Raw genomic sequence first — 25,775 nt, forward strand, 5'->3', positions numbered from 1 at the left:
TGCGTACAAATAACACTTAAACTTAACATAATCTAAATTAAATGCATACTTTCAAAATGTACAAGGATATAATACAATTCATGTATACATTAAGTAAATTACAAATGTTAAATACAATATCTAGTATTATAGTAGTATTATGGTGCCTGGTATTATGTTGTATTTGAAATACCTCAAAGTACACATCTATGTATATGTGTAACTAGAGAATGTATATGCTTTGTTTAGCAAACAAAATCTTTTAAAGTCTTGTATCATATATCAATATATTATCTTCTAAATATACTTCAGCATGTGTCATTTATTGAGGGAAGTAAGGTTTGTTACCTATTGCTTGATAATAGGGAGATCCTTAGAAAACACAGAAGCTGTTTCCCCATGTTACTACAGCTAGCATCTTCCATTGGTTACATCACTGCACAACTCATTCTTAACCCTGATTAACCCTCTGTACTTCTTCACATATAATTTATATAGGGAATTAAGGTTTTGTTATGTTGATTGATAAAATATTAGCTGAAACATTTGTATCATGTATTGGTTAATGACAACATTTATTGTAAAACTTTGTCATCCCCTAAATCTCTGATAGTGAGAGTAATATTAAACTAGAATATAAAGTACAATAAAGAAACAAATGTGTTGTAATATGGTACTTTAATTTTCAAGACCACATTTATATAAACCAAAGATATGAAAACAAAACCCATTAAATCTGAGTCAAGGTGTACTGGTGCATCACTGCATACTGATTTTAAATATATATCAGCTGAAATGTTTGTGTGGTATATTAGTTAATGACAACATGTATTGTAAAACTTACTTTTAATACAGTTATAAGTACAATGAAATAATTTATTTAAACCTTTAGAAAATGTAAACTTTTAAAACCAAGATAAATGTTTTAAGTTTTACATGTACCTTGTACAATAACACTATGTAACAAAATTTTTACTTTCTTGCTCCTGGGCAAAAAGTGTTATTTCTCAATTGCTTATGTCTAAAGTAAATGGAAAAGACCTATTTTTCTCTTCAAACTTTGCTTTTGTGACCTGGGTAATGAAATTTTCAAAGTTACCCATTTTCCAGAACATGGTAGATTCAGTGCTGAGTAGCTGATAGAGAATTTCCTCCAACTTACAAGAATTTTCAAGAATGAAAGTGTGCAAGTCGCATGCCAGAGGAAGCATTACTGACATTTTTCAAGCTTCTTCACTCATCAAGATGGGCTCTGCTTCTGCCACAATGTATCCAGTCTGTGCGAGGCAATTGGAATTGCCTGAACGAGTGGTGCCACTTCATTGATAGCTCATCCAGAATCCTCTAAGCTGTGCTGCTCCATAACAGGACTAAGTATACATCTCTTCCCCTGGCTTATTCGATGCACCTCAAAGAAGAATTCAACAGTGTCAAAACCTTGCTAGAAGCCTTAAAGTATGATGAGTATGGCTGGGAGGTTATTGGATACTTAAGAATGGTGACATTCCTGATGGGCCTCCAAGGAAGCTTTACCAAGTTTCCCTGTTATCTTTGCCTTTGAGACAGCAGGGACACTGCAGTGCACTACAACAAGAAGCACTGGCCACAACAGACCGAGTTCTCTTTGGGGAGGCACAATGCCAGGTGTGAGCCACTAGTGGACCTCCAGAAGGTGGTGTTCTCACAATTGTGCATAAAATTGAGTCTTATATAACAATTTGTCACAGCTATTGGTAAGGAGTCTGCAGCCTTCAAGTACCTTCAAGACTTCTTTCCTAAGCTGTCTGAGGCAAAGGTCAAACCTGGTGTCTTCATTGGACCACAAATAAAGAAGATCCTGGAATGCACAGAATTCCTCAAGAAACTCAGTAGGAAGGAAAAAAAGATTGGGGCAGCTTTGTCATAGTGGTTTGGGGCTTCTCAGGCAATCATAAGGCCAAAAATTATGTGAAACTGGTTGAGGCTCTGGTGAATAACTATGGCAAAATGGGCTGCAGGATGTCCATGAAAGTCCATATCCTTGGTGCTCATCTTGATAAATTCAAGGAGAACATGGGAGCATACTCAAAGGAGCAAGGTGAGCACTTCCACCAAGACTTTGAATGTCGCTACCAAAGAGCATATAATGAAAACAAAATGGGAGACTATATTTGGGGGCTGGTAGGTGAAGGTGATTTACATTACAGTAGCAAATCTCCAAAAAGTGCTCACTTGTAAACATTTTTGTTCATTTTTGTATGACTTTAGTATAAATACATGTAAATCTCGATTCATATGTTTTATTCAGACCTTGTGTAAATGAAAATGTGCACATTTGCCCATTTTTACATAGAAAATAGGTTAATTTGTAAATTTCATTATCCAGGTCACAAAAGCAAAGTTTGAATGGAATAATGGCCATTTTCTGTACTTTTACAACATAAACAATTAAGAAATAACACATACTATCCAGGAACAAAATTTGTGTTACAGTGTTTTGATATACACCAAAAACTGTGTGTATGTATTTTTATTCCGTATGTGCGTTGGTTAATTCTATGTTAAATCCATATAGCTGTTAGATGTAACGTTTACACACTAAACTGTAGTGTATAACTACATGGGATGTTGCAAGGCCTAGTTGATTATAAAGGCATCGTTGTTGTCGGAACCATATAGGCGCCGTGTATCTCTCTCCCTCTTGTGTATGTGGTTAAATGCAGTTTAATCAGGAAGATAAAAAGCCTTATCTACAACCGACGTACTGAGAAAATAAAATTAGACCAGTGAATACATACCACGAGTCAATTGAACTATATCGGCCAAATACATATGTTGTCAACAGTGCCGCTGTTGGCGTTACTGTGAAAGTCCAAAGGGCGGTCTGGTCCACGTGCAGTACAGCAACTAGTTGTTTCTACTTGTTCAGGTCTTGATCTCATTCAAGCAGGTTTTAGAACAGTTCGTACAAGTAGACGTCGCAGCACTGACCAGGTATATGTCCTAAAGGTAAGCTTGCAAACTGCACAATCATCTTCCGTTTTTGTGCTTACCAGTTATCAACAATACGAGTCGTGTGATGTCTCTTGTTGCACAGCTGACAATGAGCAGTTTAAGAAGTGATCTTGTCTCATACGCCCATTGCTGTATTATGCGTAGTTATACCGTACTAGTAAACAGTACACAATATTCTTTGCTATCTGGAAGGTTTACATTAATAGATGGTTAATGAAGTCTTATAATTTATTAAAACTGTTTTAAAGAAATATTTATTTTGTCAAATGTAAAAACTAAGTTGGTTATCCATTCTTGGTACTGTAGACATATATTTAAATTAGTCTGAAGCTGTTACCTGTATAAAAGGTTTTGTGTATAGCACCATTCACAGTAACGATATATTTTACATGAGGACTAGTGTACCTCTTAAAGTATAATAGTAATCGTATTCCCGTGTTAAGTCTAAAGTATGTCGACGCTAACTGGTAGCATTTCATTTCTTTATTGTTTTCAATTAAATTAAACGTAAAGTTATGTAATGTGTTAAATATAATTGTATAAATTATTAAACAGTGGTATTTAGCTCCTTAAACAAGTTAGTGTATAAAAGTACTGCATTAAACACTAGATTCTTTGTGTTTGAAGATTCAAAATGTGTAATTTTTATATCTTGAAGCCATGGCTGCTTTTGAGTATGTGCTCCCTGTATTTTCCTTGTTCAACATTGCAGTATTAATGTTATCATTAGTGAATATATACGTTGGTTCAGTATTTTTGTCATATAAGTTTAGACGTGTGTAAGTGAAAAAATAATAGAAAAAACCCACCGTGACAGTGTGTTGATAGATATTAAGTTTTTGTTGATTATTGGTTGACAGTTGTATGACCTCTTTGCTGTTTATTTGAAGATTACAGAATTCCCGTGTGAAAATTTCTCATACAAGATGTTAAAGTTGAAGGTAATACAAAGATCAAAGAATTGAGTATTTCAGGTATGGTCAAGGCAGATAATAGCGAGAGTTTGCGAGCGTAAAAAAGAAACCAAAGTGGCAGTAACTAAGTTACATCGAACTTGTTCGTTTCTTGACCTTGACCCCATCAGTGGTGGCACTTTGTTGCACTAGCAGGCATCTCATTTGTTGTTAAAACACCGAATCACCGGTCAGATTGTAGCAAACTCACTTCCAGACTATGTATAGTGGAACAGATTTCTTTGTGGATAGTAAATCTCAACTTTATCGAGCGACACTGTAGTTAAAAACAAAACGCTATTGGGCAGGATTTGTTATTTATTACGTTTCAGGCTCGTTTTATTAAATAATTTTTGTTTCCAGGAGGTACTAGTATTCCTCATTTTACTTGCGTGGGCACACTCGAGTTTTCTTTATGGAGGGATAGCACTTTACACAAGGCATATCCTGTAAAAAAAAAAGTCAGATATTAATCACTATAAATAGTTTTGGTTATCGGGAATTTCACGATAGTATAGATCTGTTGTGTTTGGAGATTCAAAATGTGTAATTTTTATATTTTGAAGCCGTAAATATGACTACCTTTGAGTATCAGTTCCTTGTACTTTCCTTGTGCCTAGCTGTTTGATAATGTCATCAAGTTTAAGTTGTAAAGTATTGACTGTTTTGAAGTTTTCATTATCCCGTTGAAGTGAAAGTGTTGGTTTATGACCGGTTTTTCAGTCACAGTAGCTTATAATTCAAGAGATAGTAATAAAGAGTAGTCTAAGTAGAAAACAATAATGGGTGGAGTTTCAAATATATGTAGAGTAAATATTTGTGGAATTTATCTTAATGCAATATTTTATGGTTTCGCAGTATGAAACTTAAAACTGGTTAACGTCAGTGTAACATGAAGTTTAGCTTTGAAATCAGTACCACAGATGTAGTTCCGAGCTTGTTTGGTGACTGTACAGCGCTTCAAGAAGCTGTATATTCTGACTTAGTTGAATGAATACAGTTAAGAGGTTTACTGTGCAAATAAGTGTTGTATACACAACATGCATACAGCAGTGTAACGTACTGGTACAAAACACTGAACGTTTGAGCTTTACCAAAATCGGATTTTTTTTTTTTAAGTTCCCATGAAAAGCACACGAATCAATGGATGTAATATAACCCTCAGCTGGATAATATGTGTCGTTTTTTGTTACGAAACACTTTTAGTGTCCATTTTTGTTTGCTGTTGTAAGCATTAGCACGTGGCTGGAACTGTTGTTACCAAGTTCAGCAGATGCTGTTTATATTGCTCCCACCCACCTACAGTTAAGTTCAAACAAGACACATATCACATTTGTACAGTTAATTATATTTATCTATCTTATTGAACACCAGCGTGGTATTTGTATAATGGTAACGAAAAATGCACTTTGATTTGAACAGTAAATATTGTTATAAATCTTTCATATGAATTAGAAGGAAGAAGAAACCATAGAGGTAACATTAGGGTTGTCACTGGTTTTTATTACCAGTGCTATTTTTCCTCACATTCGATCGTTACTGGTGGTTTTTTTTAAAATCCTTTATTAAATAACCGAAAAAAACCCAACAATTTAAATACATGGACTTGTCTGAGAGTTTAGAGTTAGTCAGCCAAATTTAAGTGTTGTTATTAATTCGGTTACTAGTGTTATTATTACTGGTGCCATTTTTTTAACCCTCTAAAATAACCGAAAAAAAAGTAAAAATTTGTTAAATGCATAGACATGTATGGGAGTTTAGAATTATTCAGGTATGTTGGGCGGTGTTTCACCAGTATTACATAAAAGAATGACTTCGGGATGATGTTACATATCTGAGATTTCCGGACAGGAACTTCCCCTAAACAACTCATAGCAACAGTGTACAAGAAAACAACAAAGTAATCCAGTAACACCTTTATGATGTAATATATACAACAATTGATTGCTATAGCATGTTGATACTGTTATTCAAAACACAAAAAAGCACGTTCCATGAGTTAACATTAATAACGTGCATACAAGAACAAGGTTCAAAAACCACATTCCACTCGTACATTCAACGACGACAAAGAACTTGCTCTCAATGTACAACTACTTTGTTTTCTGTTTTCATTCTTATCTCTGCATTAAATAACTGGAGAACGTTATTGGTGTTCGTTTTTTGTTTCGTGGTTGTTTATGCAACTTTCAGAATCTTCTCGTAGGTATTGTATTTAGCAGCCTTTACGAGAAGATTGAGTGGTAGACTGTGTTAAGATATATGCTCGATGATAAATTATACAAATAACTGTGCTGAAACCTTTTGTAAAATATTGGTAAGGCATTCTAAGAACTATAAAGAAAACTGCTCTATGGTAAGTACTAAACCACGCATAAACCATATAGCTCATCTTTATTTTTTTACTGGTTTGTGTATTTCGTGTTTTTGTGAGTAAACGAATTTGGTTTCGTCCTTTGAAAATCACTGCTCGAGTCAATATCTACTTGTAGTTCGGTAACATCGTTTTGAGAATCACTAACCAAGCCAATATATACGTGTAGTTTAGTTTCGTACTGAAGAAATGCTAACGAACCAACCTCAACCGGTTCGGTTTCGTCGGGTGAGAAACGTTAATTAAACGAACCACTCTTGCCTAAGTGTAGTAATACTATCTTAACAACAGCTGATATTCCCATGTAACTGTATTATCTAACCAAAACCCAATATCACCATTTATCATTATGATACATAACCTACAGAGAATATTATCATTTACACGGAGTATTTAAACTAGGCTAATTTCCACGAGATAAGTTCTATCGTTTTAAGCGTAACTGTATGAATGTTTTTGGTGATTTTGATCCTATGTACATTAAGGTTAAAATGAAAATGTAGTTAAAATATGTATATTATTTTAAAAAACCACAAAAAATTACTGCATTCCGACGTCAGAGAATTTTAAAAATGGAAACATGAATTTTTGAACTGCGTCAAGATGTAACGTCGCTGGGCTTTTCGTTAGAACTGACTGAGATTTTTCTACATAATTTTCGTGTGGAACTTCGTACTTTATCTCCAAATGTCATTGTCTTGTTCACGTACTAATACGTAAATTATTCCTGTATCTGAGGCAACTAGTATTTGCAGAAATACTAATGATTGGTTTTCAGTGTATTGGTTGCTACGTATATGAAACTGTAGGTATTTCGTTAGGGAGAGTGTAGAATCAACTTAAGAAATGGAATTTCTATTGAACTCCATGCAAGGTTTCTCCAGTGCATAGTGTGCTCTTGTTTAATTTACACGAAAGTGCTTCATATCCAGTCGAATTTAGTCCACTGGTAGATAGCGTGTTTGTATGGAGTGGGAACGTTTGTTTTATCGTACTTGCAGGTCGATCGTCAAGAGAAAACTTAGAGTATCGATCCGATATCTTCATGTATCATTGGTGGTTCGATCAAAACCATATGAAAATACCTAACGCTTGGCGTGCTGCTGTGATCATGAGAGAACATCGTGCATTCAATTATTTATGTAGTTCAGCAACGCCACTGCTGAAAACTTTAGAATAAATAATTAATTTTAGTATGAGAATATAGAAACAACGCCATCCTTTTGTACGAGTAGCCATTAATCGTATATACAAATAGCCCCTGTCAAACAAACATACATTTCATAAGTTAGACTAGACTTGGTTGTGTGCTTCGTACCCCAGAAATTGAGGTTTGAATATCGGCTAGGAATTTTTCCTGTTCTATTTTAAATTATATTCGTTGCATAAAAACAAAACATGAACACAAATTACTTCAGAAAATTTAGTGCTATCTTTTTATGAACTTGAACGCTAAATATAATGAAATTGTTTGCAGGACTTGTAATAGAAATAATGCAGAACTCTGTGTTATCGTCCATTATTATTACACCTATCGATATTACACTTTGTACTCTTTTATTTGTAAAGTAATAACCGTTATTAGGATCATAGTGGTAAATAAATAAAACCTTTCCCATAGCGTTTTTTGTTCGTTTTTTTAAGATCACCAAAGTTATCTTTTGTATTATTAACCTTTCGTACTAACATGTAGGTACCACAAATTTTCAACATTATGTTGATGTAGGATAATAAGCTATACAAACGCACTATTAACACACACTAGTCAGCGGTTGTGTTACTTGTGTACATTGTAAAGAAATTTCTGAAAAACATTGAAGTTTCACGCTGTAGTTATCGTGATGAGCCTCTGGCAAGCACTAGGAAAGTATAGGTAATACAGTTACCCACAAAATAACATAAACTGTATTAGGTGGTTGTGTCAACTCCACCCACATTCTCTTTGAAAATTAAAAGTAGTTTTAGACATATAGATAATTCTGTAAAATAATTGCCAGTGAGTTAAAACTAGTCTTAGACACCAAGGGAAACCTGTGAAATCATAGCCAGTGGGTTATTGGGAATTCGGTCAAAATGATCACTAACTGATGAATAAATGCATTCTGATCGTTAAGTTTTTGTGTCGTGATATTTCATACACGTAGTTAAGAGTGGTTTGTTAAATCAACTGAATTATTTATTGGGTTAATTCCTCCGATTATCAGGAGTTATCGACAAGATGACTTGTGAAAAATTTGTCGAGAGATCCGAATGTCAACCTGAAAAGGGCGAAGAGCAACTGGTATCCTGGTTACCAGTTGCACCATGAACCCTCAAGCCACTCGATACACGCGTTGAAAATTCAATTGTAAAGGTCTTGTGATATATTTTTTAGCCCGTTCTTTGTTGTTTCTTTTTTCCAGTGATAATCGTATAGTTTATTGTATTTTAATTCAGTTATTGAAGTATTTGTCATGCAGTTGCGCATTAATTTTTATCACAGTGTACAAGTAAAATTATTTAATGAGTAAGTGATAACATTGAACTACACGTTTTAGTAACACTTAATTGCCATGAAACATCTGGAATACATCATGGTAGATCGGTATGTTAATCTAAGACAGATTCATGTTCCAAGTTTTAATTTTTAGTGCTAAACTTAAGAAGAAATTCCCAAATGTAGAATAAATATAATTAAACAGTTTAAACACATACATAAAATGTAATTCATGATGCATCAAGAAATACGTTTTCGTTAGGACATGTTACAGTCGTTGAGGCAGCAAAGGTTAACATTACTGAACCGATTTCCTTTTTTGTCAAGTAAATGATTTTGAGACTAAGTTGGTTTTGACTTGTTTAATGAAATATTTAGAAAATAATTAGTAGTCGCTATGAGAATCGATTGCTATTAAGACTTTGGACCCAAGACAAATGTTTAAATTAATATTCAAATTAACAATTAGAAAAAAAATCTAAATAATTTGGGAGACTACATCGATATGAATTTGACCAATATTATCGAACGTAGTTTCTTAATATTTGTCTCTCGTCCGATGTAACATACGTGTCTGATCGTTTGAATAATTTAATGTAATGTTTCTGATCTGTTGTTAAATGTGTTTAGTCAAATATGATTTATATCTGATCCATTAACAAATACCCTTTTGACGTACATTTGATCATTGTCTGATCCATTGCTAAAAGTGTGTGATCAGTTGCATTGACTCTGCAGTGTCATAACGGTATGTTTGTAGATTTACAACGCTAGAAACCGTGTTTCGATACCCTTAATGGGTAAAGAATAGATAACTTATTGTATAGTTTTCGTCTTAGCCTCAAACAAACAAACGAACCGTTGTAGTGTGCATATGATCCATTGTTAACTGTCAGATTGGATGTAATATACATTACATTGGAAAAAAGTTTTTAATCCGTTACGCCTGAAATGGAATCAGCACTGAAAAGTTCGGAACTTTTGCTGTAGATAAGCCCCTTGATTGGACAGTGGTAAATCTTGAGACTTACAACGCTAAAATCAGGGGTTCGATTCCTCTCGATTGTACAGTGGTAAGATAGTCCGATATGGCTTTGCTATAAGAAAACGTAAATACACACTACAGGTGATCTATATAAAATTTACTTTTCTTTAGTTTGGTTAATTTAAAATAAAATATTTAATGAGTTTACTAACAGCCCACGGACTATGTAAAACATTCAAATGCATTCTTACGGATGATCAGTAATATAAGAGGAACAGTATGCGAAGCGATTTTAGTTGAAAAAATAGAAGAGGGAAGTGTTTTTCCAAGAAGTAATTTTCTGTTTAGCTGTACAGAAAAGGAATAAGAGTATATTTTACATACAGTGAAAGATAATTACTGTTAAAACGGAAGTTGTCTACTTTTGTGCAGACTGAATTACAGATGTGGTTATCTAATAACAGCTTTTATCACTTACATAATTTCTAGTTCTAACTTTTAAAAATATAAGTGTTCTCATCTTTTTTCATTAAATATTTTGGATTATTTTGTTTTTGTATAGTCGAAAATTTCGCTGAGCTTGAGCGATGGTAAGCTATTTGCAATCCATCGAAAATGTCTGTAGGTATATAACACACACACACTCAAAAAAGAAAAGAGATTTGTTGTGTCTGTGTGTATGTCTAGTATACAGAGTGATTATAAAGGAGTTCTGTGTAGTTTGTCGCGTCATACCTCACAAATAACATGACGTAGAAGGGAGAGATTGCACAGTTGTGTTAGAGGTTTCTTGCAGATACCAATGCCACATTTGCCACATGTTGCCACCAATGGTGTCTGTTGGCGTCTGATCAATTACAGCAACTATTCAAAATGTGTTCCTTCAGGGTCCAGAATGTATTGTGTATATGTTCATCATTATTTTTGTCGTATATCGACTAAGGTCTAATTTTATCCGAACTGTTAAGGAAGTCAGTTGACAATACATTTCAAAATGGTTAAACTAGTGTTTTTAAAAGCTGTTTAAGCATCTAAGTTTGTAATTTTCTCAATAACTCGAGTGTGAACTGAGCTGGTGAAAATAGGACATTGTCTTACTACTTGTTCAAATTAGTTTTCTATTTGTGTTGGTGATTGCATGCACTTCTCATTCTTTACAAGGCTTTTGATCCTATGTCGGTACTTTTATTTTATAACCGGATTTCAACCAGATATGAACATCCACAATGTCTGGGGCTATTTATATAGATTTTTCATCTGTATTCCTTTTTAACTATTCATTATGCTTTTTGACTTTGTTCTTGCTGTGAAATACAGACATCCCAACGATCATATTCGTTTTCATTAAGTAATTTAGCTATGGCTTCTCTAAAAGTGAGGCAAGAGACAATAAAGTACGTGAAAATAGTAAAGTGAGTTAAAAGAGATCTTGAATAAAGTACGTGAATCTAACCAAGTGAGGCATGAGGCATGTTGAAGTCTAATATGCACGTGAAACCACCAAACTAAACTAGAAGATATTTTAAAGTCCAAAAGATGCGATTCGAAAAAGTAAAGCAAATGACATGTTAAAGTTTAAAACGTATGTGAATTCGACAAATTAAGACAAAATACACTTATGGAAAGTTCAGAATGTATGTGAATCTGACAAATGAAAACGAAAGACATTAAAGAACGTCCAGAATGTAGGTGAACCTGATAAAGTAAGTTAAGATACGTTAAAGTCCAGAATGTACGTAAATGGTTTTATAAGGAAATTGATGTCGCTGAAGTGCTTAGGGAAGTCAGATAAACAGTCATTTTGTAAAACACTATTACTCTACTCTCGCAAAGTAATTTTCTTCTGTAAATAGAGGTGTTAAAGTTTAATCTTAAACTTTATCCTATCCAATATGTAGGTTAATAGTTGTAGGCACATATTCATGTTTGTATTTCAAATGTTAACAGTTTCTTTCGTTTCTCAGTTTATTTCGCTTGGTTCTAGAAAACGTTACCACTACTACTTTTTTTTTCTCACTGGTGTCAGTAAATGTGAGATATGTAGATTTTGAATATAACATGCTTATAGGCTTCGATTTACTATTTATTTTCTATTGTGGAAGGCACTTAGTGAATTTTCCACACTTTGACTTCTCCAACGTTTCAAATTAAGTATAAAATATTTACTTTATTGGTTGTGAAAATTTTTGGCAACTTTTTTTATTAAATGATAACAAACAGCCCTTCCATAAACATCTAAAGAGAACAAACCAGTTTACAATGGACTAAAAACTTAACCATTTTTGCAAAAAAGATCTTCAAAAATCGTAATATAAAATGTTTCAGTGCTACTGCCGCTAGGAGCGCATTTATCAGAACCTCAATACTTCGTTAGCTTTCGGCGTTTTAATCATAACTATGAAATTCGTGTATGGGATATGAAAATATTGTTTCGGATAAAATTTTATTTCTCCAAGTTCATTAACTCAACTAGTGAGTTATGTTATTGAACAAACGGCTTCAAAGGCAAAAACGTGGTAGATGCAATATACCGGAAGTTGTCAGTGGGGCTGGACAATGAAAGACAAATGGCTCTGTTGTGCTATTTTTTACATATTCTTGGTTTTGAAGACGTAATAACCAATCTAAGGGAAATGTGGAATAAATGTAGCCTTAAATGATTTTAACCACAAATATTAGGCTTTGTTGGTTTTTTTTTTTATACCAATACATTTTAGTATGTTAGTCGTTCTTGCTTTAGAATAAGTTTCATGTTCGATATAATGTGTGTACAGTATTTGTAAGTCATTGATTTGCAGTTTACATCTACCAACTTGCAAATAGTTCAACGACATAGAGATTTTGTACAGTTCGTTATTGATTCAACATGAGTAAAATATCCCAAAATATCATCAACCTGTTAATAATTATGTTAATAGTCTACAAATATACATTGGAAAAAGAAGCTCATAAAACAGACTACTCTGACCGTCTGCGGCTTGAGAAACTTAATTTAAATGTATACGATGTGACATTCTTACCAAAGAAATTTTTTTTTAATTTCGCGCAAAGCTACACGAGGGCCATCTGCGCTAGCCATCCCTAATTTCGCAGACTAGAGCTAGTCTACAGCGAGTCATCACCACCCACCGCCAACTCTTGAGCTACTCTTTTATCAACAAATAGTGGGATTGACCGCACATTATAACGCATTCACGGCTTAAAGGGCGAACATGTTTGGTGCGACGGGGATTCGAACCCGTGATCCTCAGATTACGAGTCGAACGCTTTAACCTACCTGGCCATGCCGGACTCGAAATAAATATTCCAATCAATCGAGTTAGAATGATAATCCTTTATGGGTTCGTTTTACTTATGTGCGTGGAAAGGACACTTTGATAACAAATATGTAATTAAAACTGAACCAACTGAAATGAGAATTAAAGGAAATAATGGAAGTGAAACGGACTGTACATGGCAGAAACTAATTGTAGAACTTTTATAACCAATTACCATTGGTCATTTCATGTACTGCTTTTTCCTTGTGCAGTTTGTTTCGCTTGGAAGTAACGAGGACATTAAATTACACTGTCAGAATTCAAACTAATTACTTTGAACTGGATCAATGAAGTAAGAAGCTAAAACTAATTTCGTTTTGAAACAATTCGTTTAAACTATGAAGTGTGAGAAATCAGCAGCCAGTGTAAAAATAAACATGAAAACAACACAGAAAAGAAGGCGAGAATGAATTTGAACTACTGATTTCAGAATATGTTATGGTATTATTATAATTTACAGGGAAATAACTATGTTCTGTTTGTGTGATGTGATCATAATATGCGAAAACTTAAATGCCTAATTATTAAGGAGTTTTACATGTTCTTATGATAGACACGTATGCAAATTAATGTACTGCACTGTTTTTCTCACTTAAGTACATACATTTCAGTTTGAAAAAGGAAATATTTAGTACTTAATACGTATGGTTGAGCAGCACTTCAGGCCTAGGATAAAGTGTTTGCAAGAATTTTTAATTACACTTTTTTGTTGCATCTCATTAGCCAAGATTCCTTACAGTAGGTGTCTGTGACAAGTTGGCGATAACATTTAATAATGAACAGCACACAATCCACTTGTTTCAAAATAATGTATATTGAAACAAGTCAAACGTACATACAGATGTTTGTTAAACAATCACCATTGTTGTATTCAGAGCTTTAAATAATCATCTCTTTTCCATTCAGGGTTGTTCAGTTACCTTGCAACACAACTGATAAAATGAACTACTCTTCTGTGATATTGTAATACAGTTCACCTAAGTTACACTGTTGGTTATTATTGGTATAATCAAGAACTTTAAATAATTCTTTTTGTCCTCAAAAGACTATACAATTTTGTTCAATTACTTTAGAACACAACTTACAAGACCAATTTTTCTTTACTCGGTTACAACACAATCTGGGATAATTTCACTTAAATTCCATTATACCTTCTTGAAGATTAAACTCACAAAAACGCGGTCTAGATCCATTTGGCTATATGTTTCTTAACTTTCTATGCAACGAAATTTGCGTAAGGTGCTTGCAGAACATTTTGCACCCGTATTTATAGACTGATAGTGGCGTAGACTGTTCTATACACTATAATATGATGCAATAATATAAAATTGAAACAACGATAAAAATTTGAAGTTTTTAAGTAACATGACAACAATACAACAAGCGTCATTTCATAAAAATGGAACTACACAATATGTATGATTCATAAACCTTTACGTATCAATAGTGTCGCTACTTAAAAATAACTTAATGTAACAATCGCCCTGTACTTAAAACAGTCGTGAATATCTAACAACCGTTATTGGAGGAATCCCAATGAATATTTGTCCAAAGTTGAGGTACTCACTAGTAGAGAAAGATTATCTTTGGTTAACATGTTCTGAAGATAGACTGTACTGACGATCACTATATTTAGGTGTAACCAGGAGCAACAGAAACGCGAGAAGTAAGTACCTTTAACGTGAATAACGACAGAGAAAAACAGTTGTGTAAAGAGAGTTATGATGGAAGCTTTTGTTGGATGAAATACAGTGTGAGAAGTAGAGTTAAATATTAAAAGTCCAAAAATACAACTTTTGAGTGGACTGTTTATTTTCATATTTTTATGATGTTTTGACCATTGTGCGGACATTATTAGGAAAATGTATCTGTTTTGTAAAATACGACACGAGAATTTTGTTTCAGTTTAGAAAATACGTAAGGTGACATCTGTGTTTTTATTTAAATTTGGTCTTAATTCAGGAATAATACATGCTTCTTTTAATTAATTATATTTTGTTAATTTTGTTCTCATTGTGTAATACTTTAAAGTTGGAAATGTTTATTGGATGTTGATTTGTTGTGTTGTGTTTATACATCTGTGATAGGGGATTATGTTTTTTGATCCTAGCGTTTATGTTGCGTTCCCTACAACAGTTAAAGATTATGTAACTTTTTTAGAGGGGTAACACAGTCAAAATTCTGTTTAACACTTTTATGGGCAACCTGAGGATAACACACGATATTACTGGCTGAGATACAAGCATATGAAAGCAGGTCTTTGACGTAAATAAAAACATGAAACAAGACTATAGAAGACTCTACTGGTTGGCTTTTGGCACAGGGCCAACTTAAAAGACAAACGTGAGATCAACTAGAGGGGCACTCGGTAAAGCGCATACTCGGTCACGCAATGTTGATTATATTCGTTCCCAGAAAATACGAAAATGTGTCCTTTCCCCCGTGTTATCAACGGACACAAATCATTTCTTGCAGGATAATGAATAATAGTATTCTACACTTGTTCGCCAAGTTTCATCAAAATCTAACAATTGTTTCTTCCACTGAGGGTAACGGAGATCATGTTTTATTCCCTCGTGTATATTCGTGTCTTTGTGAGCAAGGTTTCTCGAAAACGGATAAATGAATTTGGGCGAATGATGACATACATTTGGACTATCTCTCAACTTAGAGATTAGTTTTTGGAGGGTCAAGGTCACGAAAATAAAAAAAAATATTTTTCACACTGTTTTTCCTCTATATAATATTTACTTTACACAAGTAATCATTTTACTGTGTTTTAGAAATTGTACAAAACATTTGAAAACTAAATCATCTGTGCACTTAGTTTAAAACTGACTTTCACTATATAACTTGTAATGTGTCACATATTAGGGAACATTTCAATGTTTACTCGCATGAAGGTTTGGCTTGTTTTGAACTTTGCACAAAGTTACACGAGGGCTATCTGCACTAGCCGTCCCTAATTTAGCTATGTAGGACTAGAGGGAAGGCAGCTAGTCATCACCACCCACCGCCAACTCTTGGGCTACTCTTTTGCCAACGAACAGTGGGATTGATAGTGACATTAAACGCCCCCACGGCTCTTAGCATATTTGGTGCGATAAGGATTTGAACCCGCGACCCTCGGATTACGAGTCGAGTGTCTTAACCACCTGGTCATGCCGGGCCTCATATGAAGGTGTAAGTAAAACAAGTCTATTAGAGACGCATAGACTGGGAACGTGCCAAAAACAAGTATTTCGATCATTTATATAAAACTGACAAACAACCTGAACATTTTATTCCAGTATCTTATGATAAAAGATACGTACTTTTTCCTTCTCGTTTTATAAATCACGTATGCTTAAAATCTATATAAACTGTTACGCCTATGAAATAAGTTTCGATCTAGAACTCGTATATACAGTGGAGCGCCATTAAGCCGCGGACCAGTAAACCGCGAAATCGTTTAAGCCGCTGTAGTAAGTTTTGTGAGCGAGGAGTATCGCGGCTCACCGCTAATTTAAGAACGTGTAGAAACGCGGCTTACGAATTTAATCCTGGCTTTATAACTTCAAGGGGATATTTAAAAAGGATTTGCTTTAATTTGGGAAATAAATAAAATATATTACAATAGAAATCGACCGTTAATCTACCTTATCCGCTCTCTATGCCAGCTTTATGGAGGCCGTCATTGTTACCGAATCACACCTCTCCATACATTAAAGTTAATCCGCGGTAAATCCGTGAAAAAAGTGATCAGTAATTAAAGTATTATTTTTAATTCGATAATCCGATATAATTATCACGCAATGGCCCGGATGAGGCTCCTCGGCGGAGCTGTTGGCGACTTCGGCTTTTCAGTCACAAAGGTTTAAGCCGAAGACCACTTAAGCCGCGGTTAAGCAGGTTGACCCCCCAAATACCACGGCTAACGGCGCTCCACTGTATGTCGTTTAAATTTAACACGCAAAGTTAAATACACAGTCTTAATCTCTCGGTGTAATCTTTTAAGCGTGTAAAGAAATAACTGTATTGCCCGTCCTAAAATTTGGATAATTTTGATCTGACTTAAAGTTATGAATATACAACTTCATTGAGTGTTCAACAAATCATACATATCATTTGAATGAGACAGTTATTATAATATAACCAATAGTTATAATATAACTATTATTAGTGACTTGCCACTAAATATAGTAAATGAGCGATTTACTGATTAGTAGTTTTTAAAATACCAGAATTGTCAGACTGTCTAAAGTTAAGACTACCAGCAAATCAAACGCATACAACCTGGAAACAGAAGTTTAAGAATCACGAAAGTCGGACACAAACAGTGTGGACACGACCTCTGGTGATTTTCATACATTTAATAAAGTATAAATGAAAGAATTCTTGTTATGGTAACAGTTTCAAAATCACGTGAGGATGTATAACTGTTTTGAAGAATATTTATTTGGTTTGTAACAACAGGCTTTTTCATGATTGTGATTGTTCACTAAATTTTCGGTATTGTGATTTTTCTTAATGATAAAACAAGTATATGCAGCAGTTATTAGACACAAGGGCAATCTTATCTTCAACTGTTGTGAGCACGTAAGAACAGAGAAGTGTCAAGTTTGTAATGTTACTGATGAAATAGAACTTTGCATTTTATTCATGTTTAATGGTTTTCAGTGACATACAATTATGACTGCAAAGTTTTGTTTTATTTGAATGGTATGATTCAAAGTGAACAATCTGTAAAAGATGGTACGTCTTGCTATTTTAAGCATAAGTAAATTAATTGTTTAAAGAATAAATGTGACGATACCCTAAAACAGTGGCAGCCTACAACTCACCATTGATGACGTTAAGACAATGACGTCATTAATATTCTTTCACAGCATTAGTGTCCGTGTGATCATCTTTGATACAAGTTGGAGATCGCGTTTATCAGTTAGTTTCAATGTTTCTGAACTTTTAACAGTAAATTATCAAAAATAATAATCAGTAAGTCATTCACTTACTATGTTTAGTTCTATTAAAAATGAATTATTAGATAAATAACGTAAATGTGATTTTGTTTAGTTAACATGGTGAATGGTGTTGTTCAAGATATTTTAGACAATAAGCACTTTCTGTGTGTAATTGTAATAAATACTGATGTAAATGTTTACGCAAAAACAAAACCGTCCTGTCTTTGATATAAAATGTCATAAAATAAATTTATCGCTACTGCTAGATATATCAAAACTGGTTATTGTAAATTATTTGAAATCTTCGTCTAATATGTAGCAACAATGTTTCAAAACATGAGATAAAATAATGACGAAGTCTCACATATTTAATCGATCTTTCATTTTGTTTTAAGCCGACTGATGCAGTGACCATTTGCTGTATGTCGGTGCAGTGTGATATAATTGTACGCTAGCAAGTCAAATAGTGAGAATATAGTTTGTGTTTCGAATGACAATGTAATAAACTTACACAGGTAGCGACAATGTTTTAACATTGATAACTGCAGTTTAGAAACGTACACTTTAATTAAGTACACAAGCTGTATTTAACTAATATACATCAATACGCATTGACAGTTTTGTAAAGTGAACCATCTACCTCAATATATTGTAAATATCTAACACGTCGGCCAATAAATACGTTTTTTTTCTTACTGGTACTTATTACTTAATCATCCGTTATGGCTGTCTGTTTGTCTGGTATTAAGCTATAATTTCAGGTCTACATAAATTACATGCGCTTTCTGGTGACACTATGTTGAACTACGAGGTAATGGTGGCCTAGCAACGCACCTCTGACGACGAGCCATCTGGTGACAGTTTTTGGAATATGACTTCATTATCTTTAATGACATCAACCCTCCCTATCTCCCGAAGCAGTTAATCAGTATAACGTAGCAACTACTATCGTCCTTCACTCAGCGGCTTAGCATAGCTAAGTGGTTGAGACACTCGACTCGTGATCCGAGGGTTGTGGGTTCGAATTCCCATCACACCAAACATGCTCACCCTTTAAGTCGTGGGGGCGTTATAAAGTTACGGTCAATCCCACTATTCGTTGGTAAAAGAGTAGCTTAAGAGTGAGCGGTGTGTGGTGATGACTATCTGCCTTCCCTCTAGTCTTACACTGCAAAATTAGGGACGGCTAGCACAGATAGTGCTCCTGTAGCTTTGCGCGAAATTCAAAACAAACCATTTACTCAGACATATTTTTTGTCCTTATATATGTTTGTCCGTTATGTAACTATCCTAGATCTCCTGCCAATGTCGTTCAAACTTTGAAGATTTTGGAACAAGGACCAATGTTAATGGGGGCGCACAACCCCCTTCATCTCCTCATTGTTGCTGTTATTGAGCAATAATGGTTTTTAACATAAATTAATGTTGATTACATTTATAGATGGTGTCATGTTCTTACACACACAGAGACTTTATTAAATTTTCTATACCAAAACATACATACAGTGTAAGGGAAGGCCACACAAAAGTATTGTATATCTCAGACATTGCTCTAGCTCTGACTATGGAGGAATGTAATAAATGAATGACCAATAGTACATAAAGTCAAATAAGTTTCTTCTTCAACAGCCACAATAAGGCTGATATGAAGAGCTGTTTCTTGAGTTATATGAACTGAGACTTTCAACTTTGTTATGAAAGACTTCTGAGGCCAGTTACTGTCAATATTTTAATCGTGTTAAACATTATGGGATAGACTCGGCAGATAGCCTGACCTGGCTTTGCTATAAGAAAACACACTCAAACAGTATCGAATGATATTGAGAACTGTGTTGAAGGCGGGTAATAGAAAGCACATCTACCGCTACTACCTCCGTCTAGTTAGTTATCCTACCATCGCACAGTGTATACTATGTTTTAAGTACAGTGGAGCGCCGATAAGCCGCGGTATTTGGGGGGTCAACCTGCTTAACCGCGGCTTAAACCTTTGTGACTAAAAAGCCGAAGTCGCCAACAGCTCCGCCGAGGAGCCTCATCCGGACCATTGCGTGATAATTATATCGGATTATCGAATTAAAAATAATACTTTAATTATTGATCACTTTTTTCACGGATTTACCGCGGATTAACTTTAATGTATGGAGAGGTGTGATTCGGTAACAATGGCGGCCTCTATAAAGCTGACATAGAGCGGATAAGGTAGATTAACGGTCGATTTTTATTGTAATATATTTTCCAAATTAAAGCAAATCCTTTTTAAATATCCCTTTGAAGTTATAAAGCCAGGATTAAATTCGTAAGCCGCGTTTTTACACGTCCTTAAATTAGCGGTGAGCCGCGATAATTCTCGCTCACAAAACTTGCTACAGCGGCTTAAGCGATTTCGAGGTTTACTGGTTCGCGGCTTAATGGCGCTCCACTTTATATATATATATATATGTTGATAATAGTTGAGAAAAAATTACCTTTACGCTCTAGCTAAACGTAAAATATTTTATACATTTGTATATGTTAACCCGAAGAAGTCATAAAAGCGAAATGTTGGTTTAAATAAAAAAATATATTATTTTATATTATCTGGAGTGTACAGGTAGTTTTTTCTCAACATTTTTCATAATGTGCAAGTCCCTTCAATATGCACTACAGATTTTGAAATACAACAAAAACCACACAAATTGAGCATTTTAAGGCTTGTACAAAACAGTTTGTAAGGTAATGATGAATGTTGTAATGTTATAAGTAAATTGTGTGAAATTATTTTTGTTATTTATCACACATGCATATACATTTATCATATCAATGTACATTTATACGTATGCAAATTACTATGTCGTATTTAGTTTCAACTGATGAGCGTAATACTTGCCTAGCTCATATTAGTTTCCGATTTAGTTTGATATGAGATATTGTAAAAATAGGCCCGGCATGGCCAGGTGGTGAAGATACTCGATTCGTAATCTGAGGGTCGTAGGCCGAATCCCTGTTACACCGAAAATGTTTACCCTTTCAGCCATGGGGGCGTTAAAAGTTACGATCAATCCCACAATTCGTTGACAAAAGAGTAGCTCAATTAGGGACGGCTGGTGGAGATGTCCCTCGTAGCTCTACACGAAATTCAAAAACAAACGAACAATAAAAGAGGTAATTCAGCGTTTACACACACACACACACACTGATCTTTTTTTTTTTGTACAAGAAAGAAGCTATTGAGATCCCAGACAGAAGAGTTCTGGGAAAGAGTTAGAGCAATAATTCTTACTTAGAAGAAAATTTGTTAAAATGGTGAAATTCTGATTTGCTCCATGAACACGCATATACAGCAAGCTTTAGTTTTGCTTAGATGATAATATGAAGTAGTCATTGTTAATATCCACACATTTTAAATATGTTTTTTTTTTGTTTCGCCACGCTTCTTTCTGTTGTGTATTACCGCATTTAATGATTATGACAAGGTAGAGTTAAATGTCTTATTAGCATCTAAGCACACATCCAAGGGATAATATTTTTTTGTTGTTTTATTACTATGACAAAACACAGCATCTGATATTTCTTATTAATGGCGCCTCTAAATATATTTTAATGCTACACAACTGTCATGTTTGAAATGTCCAATGTTGGAACCTATGTGCATAAATGTTCATTTGGACTTTGCAGCTTAATAACTTACCAAAAAACATTTATTAGTTTTAGTATCATTTCACACACATGTGTAAGTCGTATCTCGATGTTGCAAGTTTAAAATAAGTGAAGCAGTGAACTATTGGGACATTGTGGCTTCTCCATCAGAGTTGCTTTCAGTTCATCTTGTTTTCAAGTTAATCACTTATAAATGATATATTTATATATCATATATTTTTCATATACTGTAAGTACCTTCTCAGAATATTTCATTTACGTTCGAACAGTCTCAAACCCAGTGAACGTGCTTGCAAGCCCTTTCATTCCACATCCTTTTATTCTCGGGTGTTGATAGCCAGATTATTATCGTGAGAATGCTGAGGTAAATACAGAACTATAACTGTACGTGCGTATGCGGTACATATGCTTATAAAACTGTATTGTATGCCATATATAGTACTGTATCTTAGTACATGAATGTCAGTGTGATTATCAGGACTGGTTTAAGTTCGTACCAGTATGTCACCACCACTGTATCCATGACGTTCCTCAATGGCCACTTTCCAGATTTGCACACTTCATATCTGGATTCAGTGCTAAACGCGATTTGTTTGTAAACAAGGCTTTCACACGCATGCCGTTTGATGAATCCACGTACTCTTGACAATACTAGAGATGAGCTGTTTTGTGACTATGGGCTAAATAATTGTGCAATTTTGGCCATCCTGCATAAAGATCAACCTTCTTCAGTGGTGCTATGAAATGTTAGTTGCCTCTGAAAAGTGAGAGAAGACCATGTCGAGTCGAACCCATCATCCAATATAGCAGTGGTTTAACGGAGTTATCAACAGTGTATACCCAGTTCAGGTCTCTGGGTAACATTATCCCTGGTTCGGAGGCGAATCCACATCCCTCCAACAACCCTTTGTGAAGCTACACTATGCTGTGGTTTGTGACTGACCAACCAGCTTTTTGCTCTCTACATATGGAGTTTGTCCCATCGTCTTCACTGCAAACTTATATTTTGCCATCAATCTTGTAGCAGCTATGTACGTCTTAGATGTATAGGAACGACTATTATTTTTTATTCGTTTTAAATAATTTACTATAACGCGAATAGTCAACAACAGCAGAATAATACCATGTGCTATTGTAGAGTACCATGATGTGGGTGTTAATGGGATACGTTTTCAAGGTTGTTGAAGCTGAAAATGTAATTTTCTAATGAAGTAAAGATTAAATTATCTTTTTAAGAATTCTGTTTCAGGCCCATTTTGTCAGTCTGTGAAGTAAAGTAAAGTTAATCGTAAACCACATCTTGAAAAAGGTTTCATGATCTAAATGTGTAGATTTTGGCTCTCAACATTAATATTAATCAATCCCGAGATATAGGAATCCACAGCAGCTGTATCGGGGGCTTGACAAATGAGTTGGATTAACCAAGTTGTTGTCGCTCTGTTTCTTTAGCTATCTTTCACTTAAAAAGGAAACTGATTTTTGAGAGTGATTGGAAACCTGTGAGCCTTTGTTAGGTTTAAATTATTTTTATATTGTAAATGATACAAGAAGATTTGCCCAGTTTTATCACAGTGAGTTTGGGTCAGAAGGTTCTCTTCCATAACCACAGCCTTCATAATAGCTGATGAGGTCGTTGCTCCAAACTGACTTGGGGTAGTGATTGTTTTAGAACTTATTATCCTCAGTGTTAAAGTGTTCATTGTTTTCCTTCCATGGAGGTCAAGCGCGCTCACCCTCTTTTTTTTTTTTTTCTCGAAATGTCATGCCCTTTGGCTTTGCTTTATCTAAAAATCCCATAATACAAATATCCTTTTAAACTCGTTTTAACATATTTCTTCTACTGTAATTTTGTTCCAGGCCTGAAATTCATGTAAATGAAAACGTTTGTCAAACATGTTCGTGGCATTGTGACTCAACTAATTACAAGGTACTGTATAATTACATACAAATTATTATAAAGAACCATTAACCATTTGTGTGCCTGGTTTCAGTTCTCCTGTTACGACATTGTTTTGCTATTGGGAAGGTCCAGTTTCGTTACAGCTCTTCGGAATGAATTTATTAAAAAGACACGTGAACGTTGGAACCCTCATTTTAGAATATTCAATTTGAGCTCTGCCAATTACAAATATTTGTCACAGATGACTATTAAACCTAACTTTTCAAGAGATGCAAACGGTATTATTCTAATTAAGAATAGATTTGTGGGCAAGCGGTACAAACATTGTTTTAATCAAGAGATATTTTTGTGTAGCACTACAAACGGTATGCTAGTCAAGTATAGTTTATTTTTATTAGTAGTGATACACACAGTCTAAGTCAGGGGTGCCTGCACCCCTAGGGGGTGCGAAGATGATTCCCAAGAGGTGCGAGGATGCCCATGAATAATTAAAGCAAATCTATATTTTTACATAAGAGTATGCTTTATATTTCTCCTAAGAAGTTTCCAGGGGGTGCGAGAAATGATTACTGATTTGAAAGGGGTGCAAACACTGAAAAAGGTTAAGAACCACTGGTCTAAGTACAGGTTTATGTACTAGCGATACAAACTGTTATTCTAATAAAGCACACGTTTGTGGACTTGAGTTGTTAACGGTATTCAAATCAAATAAAATTTTTGAGTTGTCCTACAAACGATATTCTAATTAAGTATAGTTATTTTTGTATAAACTTTTATTATAACCAAGTACAGGTTTGTGGACTGGCAGTATAAACGATGTTATCGTAATTAATCACAGGTTTGTGGATTAGCGAGCGATACAAAAGGTATTCTAATGAGTTTTTTAGTAGCCCTAATTACGGTATCGTAATCAAGTTATGTTTTTTTATGGTAGAAGTAGAGACGGTATTCTAATTAAGTACAAGTGTATGGAATAACGAAACAACGGTTGTAGCCGATGTAATGTTTTGTTTCAGTTTAACATATATTTAGAAACGTGTGTACAGTATACTGTTAAATGTATATTGCACAAGCCCCGTCTGTTCTCTAAATCTATAGAATATTCTCGAGAGTAAGAATAAACAATATATGTTTTATGAAAGTACTAGCGTATCTTAGAATATTGTTGAGTCAACTGAAATTTTTAGAACTTGGCCTAAAGATTATAAATTCACCCACCAAATGCCACTATATTGTTGGGTCGACACAATCAGTATACTTATAAACCTTGGAAGCTATAATTGTGATAAACGTTTATTAACAGAAAAACTACATATACAAAGTTCATATATTTTGAACATGATAAACCGTTTAACTTCAGATAATTAACTTTGGACGTTATTATTTTACGAAGCCATTTTATAACTTCGACGGTGAAAACTTATCCGTGCCTGTAAAGCAACTAGCCAGCTTCGCCATCAGTGAATTGTACATGTGTATCAACATAGAATTAATTAGCTCTTCGTGAACCATCAATAAGCTATTCAGTTCCAGACCGAATAGAAGACTGAGTATTGTTTGTAAATATGTTTGTGATGTTAGAAAAACATGCATCAGGTCATCCCGTAAGTAATGCCCCAAAATTTAATACAGTTGCATCATTATTTCTGTGTTTGTAGAAGGCTTTTATGACTAAAATATACAGTAGGACGTTCGTAAAAATGTTCAGACAAATAATAGAAACCAACCCAATTCCACTTTTTCAGATAATTAATCAAATAAACCCTTATGAAGATGGATATGTATGAGGAGCCCATTAGGCATAAAAGGCTTTGAGTTTTAAAAAAGGCAATAGTGCAGCATAAACTACACGAAACTTTAAAGGTGTTTATGGTGCGGAGTCTTTCAGTGAAAGGAAATGTCGAAGGTGGTTTCAGAAGTTCAGTCAGGTTACTACAACTTGATGAAGATTGTGGTGTAACAATTGAATAACTAGCACAGAAGCTTAACTTAACCCATTCAACAGTTCACCGTCATCTGCAACAGCTTGGAAAGGTGTCAAAACTTGGAAAATAGGTCCCTCATGATTTGACAGAAGCCAACCTTAGAGCAAGAGTGAACATTTGCACTACTTTGCACTCTCGTGAATGTAACTCACCTTTCTTGGACAAGTTAGTCATTGGAGATGAAAAATGAGTGTTTTATAAGCATATTAAGCGCCTCAGACAATGACTTAATGCAA

At 34.5% G+C, this 25,775-nt stretch overlaps 1 protein-coding gene across 6 annotated transcripts in view; it reads left to right on the forward strand.

Moving 5' to 3' along the window:
* Positions 1 to 25,775, forward strand: part of axo (axotactin) — a 202,924-nt gene that overhangs the window by 10,949 nt on the left and 166,200 nt on the right. For 2 of the 6 annotated variants that reach the window (XM_076473779.1, XM_076473774.1), the window contains exon 1: positions 2,831 to 2,967. The exons of 3 other annotated variants lie outside the window; for them this stretch is intronic. The gene's annotated coding sequence lies outside the window, so the exon portion shown is untranslated. Of the gene's footprint in view, positions 1 to 2,830; positions 2,968 to 6,261; positions 6,283 to 25,775 lie in introns of those variants that run through there. One more of the 6 variants, XM_076473776.1, reaches the window with a different exon arrangement.

The sequence above is a fragment of the Tachypleus tridentatus genome, chromosome 12 (assembly GCF_004210375.1).
Source record: "Tachypleus tridentatus isolate NWPU-2018 chromosome 12, ASM421037v1, whole genome shotgun sequence".
Lineage (NCBI taxonomy): Eukaryota > Metazoa > Arthropoda > Merostomata > Xiphosura > Limulidae > Tachypleus > Tachypleus tridentatus.